Here is a 14,717-nt window from a genome sequence, read left to right on the forward strand (position 1 = left end):
AAATAACTACACCGCTATCTCTATAAACATGGAAATATCTGCACCGCCATCTGCATGAACGTATAAATATCTACACTGCCATCTGTATTAAGATGGAGATATCTTCACCGCTATCTGTTTAAACGTGGAAATATCTACACAGCTATCTGTATAAACATGGATATATCTTCACTGCTATCTGTATAAACATGGAAATATCTACACCGCTACCTGTATAAACATGGAAATATCAGCACCGCTATCTGTATGAACATGGAAATATCTACACCGCTATCTGCATGAACATGGAAATATCTACACCGCTATCTGTATGAACATGGAAATAGCTACACCGCTATCTGTATGAACATGGAAATATCTACACCACTATCTGAATGAACATGGAAATATCTACACCGCTATCTGTATGAACATGGATATATCTACACCGCTATCTGTTTGAACATGGAAATATCTACACCGCTATCTGCATGAAAATGGAAATATCTACACAGCTATCTGCATAAACATGGAAATATTTACACAGCAATCACTTTACACATGGAAATAACTACACCGCTATCTGTATGAACATGGAAATATTTACACCGCCATCTGTATGAACATGGAAATATCTGCACCGACATCTGTATGAACATATACATATCTACACGGCCATCTGTATTAAGATGGAGATATCTTCACCGCTATCTCTATAAACATGGAAATATCTACACCGCTATCTCTATAAACATGGAAATATCTACACCGCTATCTGTATAAACATGGAAATATCTACAACGCTACCTATATAAACATGGAAATATCAGCACCGCTATCTGCATGAACATGGAAATAACCCCTCTATCTGTATGAAGACGGAGATATCTACAACGCTATCTGTATGAACATGGAAATATCTACACCGCTATCTGTATGTACATGGAAATATATTCACTGCCATCTGTATGATCATGGATATGTCTACACAGCCATCTGGATGAACATGGAAATATCTACACCACTATCTGTGTAAACATGCATACTTTTCACCGCTATCTGTATAAACATGGAAATATCTACACCGCTATCTGTATGAACATGGAAATATCTACAAAGCTATCTGTTTGAACATGGAAATACCTAAACAGCTATCTGCATGAAAATAGAAATATCTACACAGCTATCTGCATATACATGGAAATATATACAATGCTATCTCTTTACACATGGAAATAACTACACCGCTATCTTTATAAACATGGAAATTTCTACACCGCCATCTGTATGAACATGGAAATATCTGCACTGCCATCTGTATGAACATATAAATATCTACACCGCCATCTGTATTAAGATGGGGATATCTTCACCGCTATCTGTATAAACTTGGAAATACCTACACCGCTATCTGTATAAACATGGAAATTTCTACACCGCTATCTGTATAAACATGGAAATATCTTCACCGCTATCTGTATAAACATGGAAATATCTACACCGCTACCTGTATAAACATGGAAATATCAGCACCGCTATCTGCATGAACATGGCAATATCAGCCCATCTATCTGTATGAACATGGAGATATCTACACCGCTATCTGTAAGAACATGGAAATATCTACACCGTTATCTGTATGAACATGGAAATATCTTCACCGCTATCTGTATGAACATGGATATATCTACACAGCCATCTGAATGAACATAGAAATATCTACACCGCTACCTATATAAACATGGAAATATCAGCACCGCTATCTGTATGAACATGGAAATATCTACACCGCTATCTCTATGAACATGGAAATATCTACTCCGCTATCTGTTTGAACATGGAAATATCTAAACCGCTATCTGCATGAAAATGGAAATATCTACACAGCTATCTGCATATACATGGAAATATCTACACAGCTATCTCTTTACACATGGAAATAACTACACCGCTATCTGTATGAACATGGAAATATCTTCACCGCCATCTGTATGAACATGGATATATCTACACAGCCATCTGGATGAACATGGAAATATCTACACCGCTATCTGTATGAACATGGAAATATCTACTCCGCTATCTGTGTAAACATGCATACATCTTCACCGCCACCTGTATAAACATGGAAATATCCACACTGCTATCTGCATGAACATGGAAATGTCTACACCGCTATCTGTTTGAACATGGAAATATCTACACCGCTATCTGCATGAAAATGGAAATATCTACACAGCGATCTGCATATACATGGAAATATCTACACAGCTATCTCTTTACACATGGAAATAACTACAGCGCTATCTCTATAAACATGCAAATATCTACACCGCCACCTGTATGAACATGGAAATATCTGCACCGCCATCTGTATGAAGATATAAATATCTACACCCCCATCTACATTAAGATGGAGATATCTACACCGCTATCTGTATAAACTTGGAAATATCTACACCGCTACATGTACAAACATGGAAATATCTACACCGCTATGTGGATGAACATGGAAATATCTACACCGCTATCTGTGTAAATATGCATACACCTTCACCGCAATCTGTATAAACATGGAAATATCTACACCTCTATCTGTATGAACATGGAAATATCTACACCTCAATCTCAATGAACATGGAAATATCTACACCGCTATCTGTGTAAACATGCATACATCTTCACCGCTATCTGTATAAACATGGAAATATCTACACTGCTATCTGTATGAACATGGAAATAACTACACCGCTATCTGTATGAACATGGAAATATCTACACCGCTATCTGTTTCAACATGGAAATATCTACACCGCTATCTGTTTGAACATGGAAATATCTACACCGCTATCTCCATGAAAATGGAAATATCTACACTGCTATCTGCATATACATGGAAATATCTACACAGCTATCTCTTTACACATGGAAATAACTACACCGCTATCTGTATGAACATGGAAATATCTACACCGCCATCTGTATGAACATGGAAATATATGCACCGCCAACTGTATGAACATATAAATATCTACACCGCCATCTGTATTAAGATGGAGATATCTACACCGCTATCTGTATAAACATGGAAATATATACACCGCTATCTGTATAAACATGGAAATATCAACACCGCTATCTGTATAAACATGGAAATATCTACACCGCTACCTGTATAAACAAGGAAATATCAGCACCGCTATATGTATGAACATGGAAATATCTACAACGCTATCTGTATGAACATGGAAATATCTACACCGCTATCTGTATGAACATGGAAATATCTACACCGCTATCTGTATGAACATGGAAATATCTACACCGCTATCTGTTTGAACATGGAAATATCTACACCGCTGTCTGCATGAAAATGGAAATATCTACACAGCTATCTGCATATAAATGGAAATATCTACACAGCTACCTCTTTACACATGGAAATAACTACTCCGCTATCCCTATAAACTTGGAAATATCTACACCGCCATCTGTATGCACATGGAAATATCTGCACCGCCATCTGAATGAACATATAAACATCTACACCGCCATCTGTATTAAGAAGGAGATATCTACACCGCTATCTGTATAAACATGGAAATATCTACACCGCTATCTGTATCAACATGGAAATGTCTACACCGCTATCTGTATAAACATGGAAATATCTACACCGCTGCCTGTATAAACATGGAAATATCAGCACCGCTATTGGTATGAACATGGAAATATCTACACCGCTATCTGTATGAACATGGAAATATCTACACCGCTATCTGTATGAACATGGAAATATCTTCACCGTCATCTGTATGAACATGGATATATCTACACAGCCATATGTATGAACATGGAAATATCTACACCGCTATCTGTATGAACATGGAAATATCTACACCACTGTCTGTATGAACATGGAAATATCTTCACCGCCATCTGTATGAACATGGATATGTCTACACAGCCATCTGTATGAACATGGAAATATCTACACCGCGATCTGTATGAACATGGAAATATCTACACCGCTATCTGTTTGAACATGGAAATATCTAAACCCCTATCTGCATGAAAATAGAAATATCTTCACAGCTATATGCATATACATGGAAATATCTACAAAGCTATCTCTATACACATGGAAATAACTGCACCGCTATCTCTATAAACATGGAAATATCTACAGCGCCATGTGTATGAACATGGGAATATCTGCACCGCCATCTGTATGAACATATAAATATCTACACTGCCATCTGCTTTAAGATGGAGATATCTTCACAGCTCTCTGTATAAACTTGGAAATATCTACACCGCTACCTGTATAAACATGGAAATATCAGCACCACTATCTGTATGAACATGGAAATATCTACACCGCTATCTCTATGAACATGGAAATATCTACACCGCTATCTGTTTGAACATGGAAATATCTAAACCGCTATCTGCATGAAAATGGAAATATCTACACAGCTATCTGCATATACATGGAAATATCTACACAGCTATCTCTTTACACATGGAAATAACTACACCGCTATCTGTATGAACATGGAAATATCTTCACCGCCATCTGTATGAACATGGATATATCTACACAGCCATCTGGATGAACATGGAAATATCTACACCGCTATCTATATGAACATGGAAATATCTACTCCGCTATCTGTGTAAACATGCATACATCTTCACCGCCATCTGTATAAACATGGAAATATCTACACTGCTATCAGCATGAACATGGAAATATCTACACCGCTATCTGTTTGAACATGGAAATATCTTCACCGCTATCTGCATGAAAATGGAAATATCTACACAGCGATCTGCATATACATGGAAATATCTACAAAGCTATCTCTTTACACATGGAAATAACTACAGCGCTATCTCTATAAACATGCAAATATCTACACCGCCATCTGTATGAACATGGAAATATCTGCACCGCCCTCAGTATGAAGATATAAATATCTACACCCCCATCTATATTAAGATGGAGATATCTACACCGCTATCTGTATAAACATGGAAATATCTGCACCGCTACCTGTATAAACATGGAAATATCAGCACCGCTATCTGTATGAACATGGAAATATCTACACCGCTATCTCTATGAACATGGAAATATCTACACCGCTATCTGTATGAAAATGGAAATAGCTACACCGCTATCTGTATGAACATGGAAATATCTACACCACTACCTGTATGAAAATGGAAATATCTACACCGCTATTTGTATGAACATGGATATATCTACACAGCCATCTGGATGAACATGGAAATATCTACACCGCTATCTGTATGAACATGGAAATATCTACACCGCTATCTGCGTAAATATGCATACATCTTCACCGCAATCTGTATAAACATGGAAATATCTACACCGCTATCTGTATGAACATGGAAATATCTACACCGCTGTTTGAACATGGAAATATCTACACCGCTATCTGTGTAAACATGCATACATCTTCACCGCTATCTGTATAAACATGGAAATATCTACACTGCTATCTGTATGAACATGGAAATATCTACACCGCTATCTGTATGAACATGGAAATATCTACACCGCTATTTGTTTGAACATGGAAATATCTACACCGCTATCTGCATGAAAATGGAAATATCTACACTGCTACCTGCATATTCATGGAAATATCTACACAGCTATCTCTTTAAACATGGAAATAACTACACCGCTATCTGTATGAACATGGAAATATCTACACCGCCATCTGTATGAACATGGAAATATCTGCACCGCCAACTGTATGAACATATAAATATCTACACCGCCATCTGTATTAAGTTGTAGATATCTAAACCGCTATCTGTATAAACATGGAAATATCAGCACCGCTATATGTATGGACATGGAAATATCTACACCACTAACTGTATGAAAATGGAAATATCTACACCGCTATCTGTATGAACATGGAATTATCTTCACCGCCATCTGTATGAACATGGATATATCTACACAGCCATCTGGATGAACATGGAAATATCTACACCGCTATCTGTATGAACATGGAAATAGCAACACAGCTATATGTATGAACATGGAAATATCTACACCGCTATCTGTATGAACATGGAAATATCTACACTGCTATCTGTGTGAACATGGAAATATCTTCACCGCCATCTGTATGAACATGGATATATCTACACAGCCATCTGGATGAACATGGAAATATCTACACAGCTATCTGTATGAACATGGAAATATATACACCGCTATCTGTGTAAACATGCATACATCTTCACCGCTATCTGTATAAACATGGAAATATCTACACCGCTATCTGTATGAACATGGATATATCTACACAGCCATCTGGATGAACATGGAAATATCTACACCGATATCTGTATGAACATGGAAATATCTACACCGCTATCTGTATGAACATGGAAATAGCTACACCGCTATCTGTTTGAACATGGAAATATCTAAACCGCTATCTGCATGAAAATGGAAATATCTACACCGCTATCTGTATGAACATGGAAATATCTACACCGCTATCTGTTTGAACATGGAAATATCTACACCGCTATCTGTATGAACATGGAAATATCTTCACCGCCATCTGTATGAACATGGATATGTCTACACAGCCATCAAGATGAACATGGAAATATCTACACCCCGATCTGTATGAACATGGAAATATCTACACCGCTATCTGTGTAAACATGCATACATCTTCACCGCTATCTGTATAAACATGGAAATATCTACACCGCTATCTGTATGAACATGGATATATCTACACCGCTATCTGCTTGAACATGGAAATATCTAAACTGCTATCTGCATAAAAATAGAAATATCTACACAGCTATCTGCATATACATGGAAATATCTACAAAGCTATCTCTTTACACATGGAAATAACTACACCGCTATCTCTATAAACATGGAAATATCTACACCGCCATCTGAATGAACATGGAAATATCTACACCGACATCTGTATGAACATATAAATATCTACACCGCCATCTGTATTAAGATGGAGATATCTTCACCGCAACCTGTATAAACATGGAAATATCAGCACCGCTATCTGTATGAACATGGAAACATCTACACCGCTATCTCTATGAACATGGAAATATCTAAACCGCTATCTGTATGAACATGGAAATAGCTACAACGCTATCTGTATGAACATGGAAATATCTACACCACTATCTGTATGAACATGGAAATATCTACACCGCCATCTGTATGAACATAGAAATATCTACACAGCCATCTGGATGAACATGGAAATATCTACACCGCTATCTGCATGAACATGGAAATATCTACACCGCTATCTGTGTAAACATGCATATATCTTCACCGCTATCTGTATAAGCATGGAAATATCTGCACCGCTATCTGTATGAACGTGGAAATATATACACCGCTATCTGTTTGAACATTTAAATATCTAAACCGCTATCAGCATGAAAATGGAAATATCTAAACAGCTATCTGCATATACATGGAAATATCTACAGAGCTATCTCATTACACATGGAAATAACTACACTGCTATCTGTATGAACATGGAAATATCTACACCGCCATCTGTATGAACATGGAAATATCTGCACCGCCATCTCTATGAACATATAAATATCTTCACCGCCATCTGTATTAAGATGGAGATATCTACACCGCTAACTGTAAAAACATGGAAATATCTACACCGCTATCTGTATAAACATGGAAATATCTACACTGCTATCTGTATAAACATGGAAATGTCTACACCGCTACCTGTATAAACATGGAAATATCAGCACCGCTATCTGTAAGAACATGGAAATATCAGCCCCTCTATCTGTATGAACATGGAAATATCTACACCGGTATCTCTATGAACATGTAAATATCTACACCGCTATCTGTTTGAACATGGAAATATCTAAACCGCTATCTGCATGAAAATGGAAATATCTACACAGCTATCTGCATATACATGGAAATATCTACACAGCTATCTCTTTACAAATGGAAATAACTACACCGCTATCTGTATGAACATGGAAATATCTTCACCGCCATCTGTATGAACATGGATATATCTACACAGCCATCTGGATGAACATGGAAATATCTACACCGCTATCTGTATGAACATGGAAATATCTACACCGCTATCTGTATAAACATATAAATATCAGCACCGCTATCTGTATGAACATGGAAATATCTACACCGCTTTCTCTATGAACATGGAAATATCAACACCACTATCAGTATGAACATGGAAATAGCTACACCGCTATCTGTATGAACATGGAAACATCTACACCACTACTTGTATGAACATGGAAATATCTACACCTCTATATCTATGAACTTGGATATATCTACACAGCCATCTGGATGAACATGGAAATATCTACACCGCTATCTGTTTGAACATGTATATATCTACACCGCTATCTGCATGAATGTGGAAATATCTACAAAGCTATCTGCATATACATGGAAATATCTACACAGCCATCTGTATGAACATGGGTATGTCTACACAGCCATCTATATGAACATGGAAATATCTACACCGCGATCTGTACGAACATGGAAATATCTACACCGCTATCTGTGTAAACATGCATACATCATCACCGCTATCTGAATAAACATGGAAATATCTACACCGCTGTCTGTATGAACATGTCAATATCTACACCGCTATCTGTTTGAACATTGAAATATCTAAACCGTTATCTGCATGAAAATGGAAATATCTACAGAGCTATCTGCATATACATGGAAATATCTACACAGCTATCTCTTTACACATGGAAATAACTACACCGCTATCTCTATAAACATGGAAATATCTACACCGCCATCTGAATGAACATGGAAATATCTACACCGACATCTGTATGAACATATAAATATCTACACCGCCATCTGTATTAAGATGGAGATATCTTCACCGCAACCTGTATAAACATGGAAATATCAGCACCGCTATCTGTATGAACATGGAAACATCTACACCGCTATCTCTATGAACATGGAAATATCTAAACCGCTATCTGTATGAACATGGAAATAGCTACAACGCTATCTGTATGAACATGGAAATATCTACACCACTATCTGTATGAACATGGAAATATCTACACCGCCATCTGTATGAACATAGAAATATCTACACCGCCATCTGGATGAACATGGAAATATCTACACCGCTATCTGCATGAACATGGAAATATCTACACCGCTATCTGTGTAAACATGCATATATCTTCACCGCTATCTGTATAAGCATGGAAATATCTGCACCGCTATCTGTATGAACGTGGAAATATCTACACCGCTATCTGTTTGAACATTTAAATATCTAAACCGCTATCAGCATGAAAATGGAAATATCTAAACAGCTATCTGCATATACATGGAAATATCTACAGAGCTATCTCATTACACATGGAAATAACTACACTGCTATCTGTATGAACATGGAAATATCTACACCGCCATCTGTATGAACATGGAAATATCTGCACCGCCATCTCTATGAACATATAAATATCTTCACCGCCATCTGTATTAAGATGGAGATATCTACACCGCTAACTGTAAAAACATGGAAATATCTACACCGCTATCTGTATAAACATGGAAATATCTACACTGCTATCTGTATAAACATGGAAATGTCTACACCGCTACCTGTATAAACATGGAAATATCAGCACCGCTATCTGTAAGAACATGGAAATATCAGCCCCTCTATCTGTATGAACATGGAAATATCTACACCGGTATCTCTATGAACATGTAAATATCTACACCGCTATCTGTTTGAACATGGAAATATCTAAACCGCTATCTGCATGAAAATGGAAATATCTACACAGCTATCTGCATATACATGGAAATATCTACACAGCTATCTCTTTACAAATGGAAATAACTACACCGCTATCTGTATGAACATGGAAATATCTTCACCGCCATCTGTATGAACATGGATATATCTACACAGCCATCTGGATGAACATGGAAATATCTACACCGCTATCTGTATGAACATGGAAATATCTACACCGCTATCTGTATAAACATATAAATATCAGCACCGCTATCTGTATGAACATGGAAATATCTACACCGCTTTCTCTATGAACATGGAAATATCAACACCACTATCAGTATGAACATGGAAATAGCTACACCGTTATCTGTATGAACATGGAAACATCTACACCACTACTTGTATGAACATGGAAATATCTACACCTCTATATCTATGAACTTGGATATATCTACACAGCCATCTGGATGAACATGGAAATATCTACACCGCTATCTGTTTGAAAATGTATATATCTACACCGCTATCTGCATGAATGTGGAAATATCTACAAAGCTATCTGCATATACATGGAAATATCTACACAGCCATCTGTATGAACATGGGTATGTCTACACAGCCATCTATATGAACATGGAAATATCTACACCGCGATCTGTACGAACATGGAAATATCTACACCGCTATCTGTGTAAACATGCATACATCATCACCGCTATCTGAATAAACATGGAAATATCTACACCGCTGTCTGTATGAACATGTCAATATCTACACCGCTATCTGTTTGAACATTGAAATATCTAAACCGTTATCTGCATGAAAATGGAAATATCTACAGAGCTATCTGCATATACATGGAAATATCTACACAGCTATCTCTTTACACATGGAAATAACTACACCTCTATCTGTATGAACATGGAAATATCTACACCGCCATCTGTATGAACATGGAAATATCTGCACCGCCATCTGTATGAACATATAAATAACTACACGGCCATCTGTATTAAGATAGAGATATCTACACCGCTATCTGTATAAACATGGAAATATCTACACCGCTATCTGTATAAACATGGAAATATCTACACCGCTACCTGTATAAACATGGAAATATCTATACCGCTACCTGTATAAACATGGAAATATCTACACCGCTACCTGTATAAACATGAAAATATCAGCACCGCTACCTGTATGAACATGGAAATATCAGCCCCTCTATCTCTATGAACATGGAAATATCTACACCGCTATCTGTATGAACATGGAAATATCTACACCGCTATCCGTATGAACATGGAAATATCTTCACCGCCATCTGTATGAACATGGATGTATCTACACAGCCATCTGGATGAACATGGAAATATCTACACCGCTATCTGTATGAACATGGAAATAGGTACACCGCTATCTATATGAACATGGAAATATCTTCACCGCCATCTGAATGAACATGGATATATCTACACAGCCATCTGGATGAACATGGAAATATCTACATCAGCTATCTGTATGAATATGGAAATATATACACCGCTATCTGTGTAAACATGCATACATCTTCACCGCTATCTGTATAAACATGGAAATATCTACACGGCTATCTGTATGAACATGGAAATATCTACACCCCTATCTCTTTGAACATGGAAACATCTACACCGCTATCTGCATGAAAATGGAAATATCTACAGAGCTATCTGCATATACATGGAAATGTCTACAAAGCTATCTCTTTACACATGGAAATAACTACACCGCTATCTCTATAAACATGGAAATATCTACACCGCCATCTGTATGAACATGGAAATATCTGCACCGCCATCTGTATGAACATATAAATACACCGCCATCTGTATTAAGATGGAGATACCTACACCGCTATCTGTATAAACCTGGAAATATCTACACCGCTATCTGTATAAACATGGAAATATCTACACCGCTATCTGTATAAACATGGAAATATCTAAACTGCTACCTGTATAAACATGGAAATATCAGAACCGCTATCTGTATGAACATGGAAATATCTACACCGCTATCTGTATGAACATGGAAATATCTTCACCGCCATCTGTATGAACATGGATATATCTACACAGCCATCTGGATGAACATGGAAATATCTACACCGCTATCTGTATGAACATGGAAATATCTACACCGCTATCTGTATAAACATATAAATATCAGCACCGCTATCTGTATGAACATGGAAATATCTACACCGCTTTCTCTATGAACATGGAAATATCAACACCACTATCAGTATGAACATGGAAATAGCTACACCGTTATCTGTATGAACATGGAAACATCTACACCACTACTTGTATGAACATGGAAATATCTACACCTCTATATCTATGAACTTGGATATATCTACACAGCCATCTGGATGAACATGGAAATATCTACACCGCTATCTGTTTGAAAATGTATATATCTACACCGCTATCTGCATGAATGTGGAAATATCTACAAAGCTATCTGCATATACATGGAAATATCTACACAGCCATCTGTATGAACATGGGTATGTCTACACAGCCATCTATATGAACATCGAAATATCTACACCGCGATCTGTACGAACATGGAAATATCTACACCGCTATCTGTGTAAACATGCATACATCATCACCGCTATCTGAATAAACATGGAAATATCTACACCGCTGTCTGTATGAACATGTCAATATCTACACCGCTATCTGTTTGAACATTGAAATATCTAAACCGTTATCTGCATGAAAATGGAAATATCTACAGAGCTATCTGCATATACATGGAAATATCTACACAGCTATCTCTTTACACATGGAAATAACTACACCTCTATCTGTATGAACATGGAAATATCTACACCGCCATCTGTATGAACATGGAAATATCTGCACCGCAATCTGTATGAACATATAAATAACTACACGGCCATCTGTATTAAGATAGAGATATCTACACCGCTATCTGTATAAACATGGAAATATCTACACCGCTATCTGTATAAACATGGAAATATCTACACCGCTACCTGTATAAACATGGAAATATCTATACCGCTACCTGTATAAACATGGAAATATCTACACCGCTACCTGTATAAACATGAAAATATCAGCACCGCTACCTGTATGAACATGGAAATATCAGCCCCTCTATCTCTATGAACATGGAAATATCTACACCGCTATCTGTATGAACATGGAAATATCTACACCGCTATCCGTATGAACATGGAAATATCTTCACCGCCATCTGTATGAACATGGATGTATCTACACAGCCATCTGGATGAACATGGAAATATCTACACCGCTATCTGTATGAACATGGAAATAGGTACACCGCTATCTATATGAACATGGAAATATCTTCACCGCCATCTGAATGAACATGGATATATCTACACAGCCATCTGGATGAACATGGAAATATCTACATCAGCTATCTGTATGAATATGGAAATATATACACCGCTATCTGTGTAAACATGCATACATCTTCACCGCTATCTGTATAAACATGGAAATATCTACACGGCTATCTGTATGAACATGGAAATATCTACACCCCTATCTCATTGAACATGGAAACATCTACACCGCTATCTGCATGAAAATGGAAATATCTACAGAGCTATCTGCATATACATGGAAATGTCTACAAAGCTATCTCTTTACACATGGAAATAACTACACCGCTATCTCTATAAACATGGAAATATCTACACCGCCATCTGTATGAACATGGAAATATCTGCACCGCCATCTGTATGAACATATAAATACACCGCCATCTGTATTAAGATGGAGATACCTACACCGCTATCTGTATAAACCTGGAAATATCTACACCGCTATCTGTATAAACATGGAAATATCTACACCGCTATCTGTATAAACATGGAAATATCTAAACTGCTACCTGTATAAACATGGAAATATCAGAACCGCTATCTGTATGAACATGGAAATATCTACACCGCTATCTGTATGAACATGGAAATATCTACACCGCTATCTGTGTGAACATGGAAATAGCTACACCGCTATCTGTATGAACAAGGAAATATCTACACCACTACCTGTATGAACATGGAAATATCTACACCGCTATCTGTATGAACATGGATATATCTACACAGCCATCTGGATGAACATGGAAATATCTACACCGCTATCTGTATGAACGTGGAAATATGTACACTGCTATCTGTGTAAACATGCATACATCTTCAGCGCTATCTGTATAAACATGGAAATATCTACACCGCTATCTGTTTGAACATGGAAATATCTACACCGCTGTCTGCATGAAAATGGAAATATCTACATAGCTATCTGCATATACATGGAAATATCTACACAGCTACCTCTTTACACATGCAAATAACTACACCGCTATCTCTATAAACTTGGAAATATCTACACCGCCATCTGTATGAACAGGGAAATATCTGCACCGCCATCTGTATGAACATATAAACATCTACACCGCCATCTGTATTAAGGAGATATCTACACCGCTACCTGTATGAACATGGAAATATCAGCACCGCTATCGGTATGAACATGGAAATATCTACACCGCTATCTGTATGAACATGGAAATACCTACACCGCTATCTGTATGAACATGGAAATACCTACACCGCTATCTGTATGAACATGGAAATATCTTCACCGTCATCTGTATGAACATGGATATATCTACACAGACATCTGTATGAACATGGAAATATCTACACCGCTATCTGTATGAACATGGAAATATCTACACCGCTGTCTGTATGAACATGGAAATATCTTCACCGCCATCTGTATGAACATGCATATGTCTACACAG

The sequence above is a fragment of the Gorilla gorilla genome, chromosome 6 (genome assembly GCF_029281585.2).
Source record: "Gorilla gorilla gorilla isolate KB3781 chromosome 6, NHGRI_mGorGor1-v2.1_pri, whole genome shotgun sequence".
Lineage (NCBI taxonomy): Eukaryota > Metazoa > Chordata > Mammalia > Primates > Hominidae > Gorilla > Gorilla gorilla.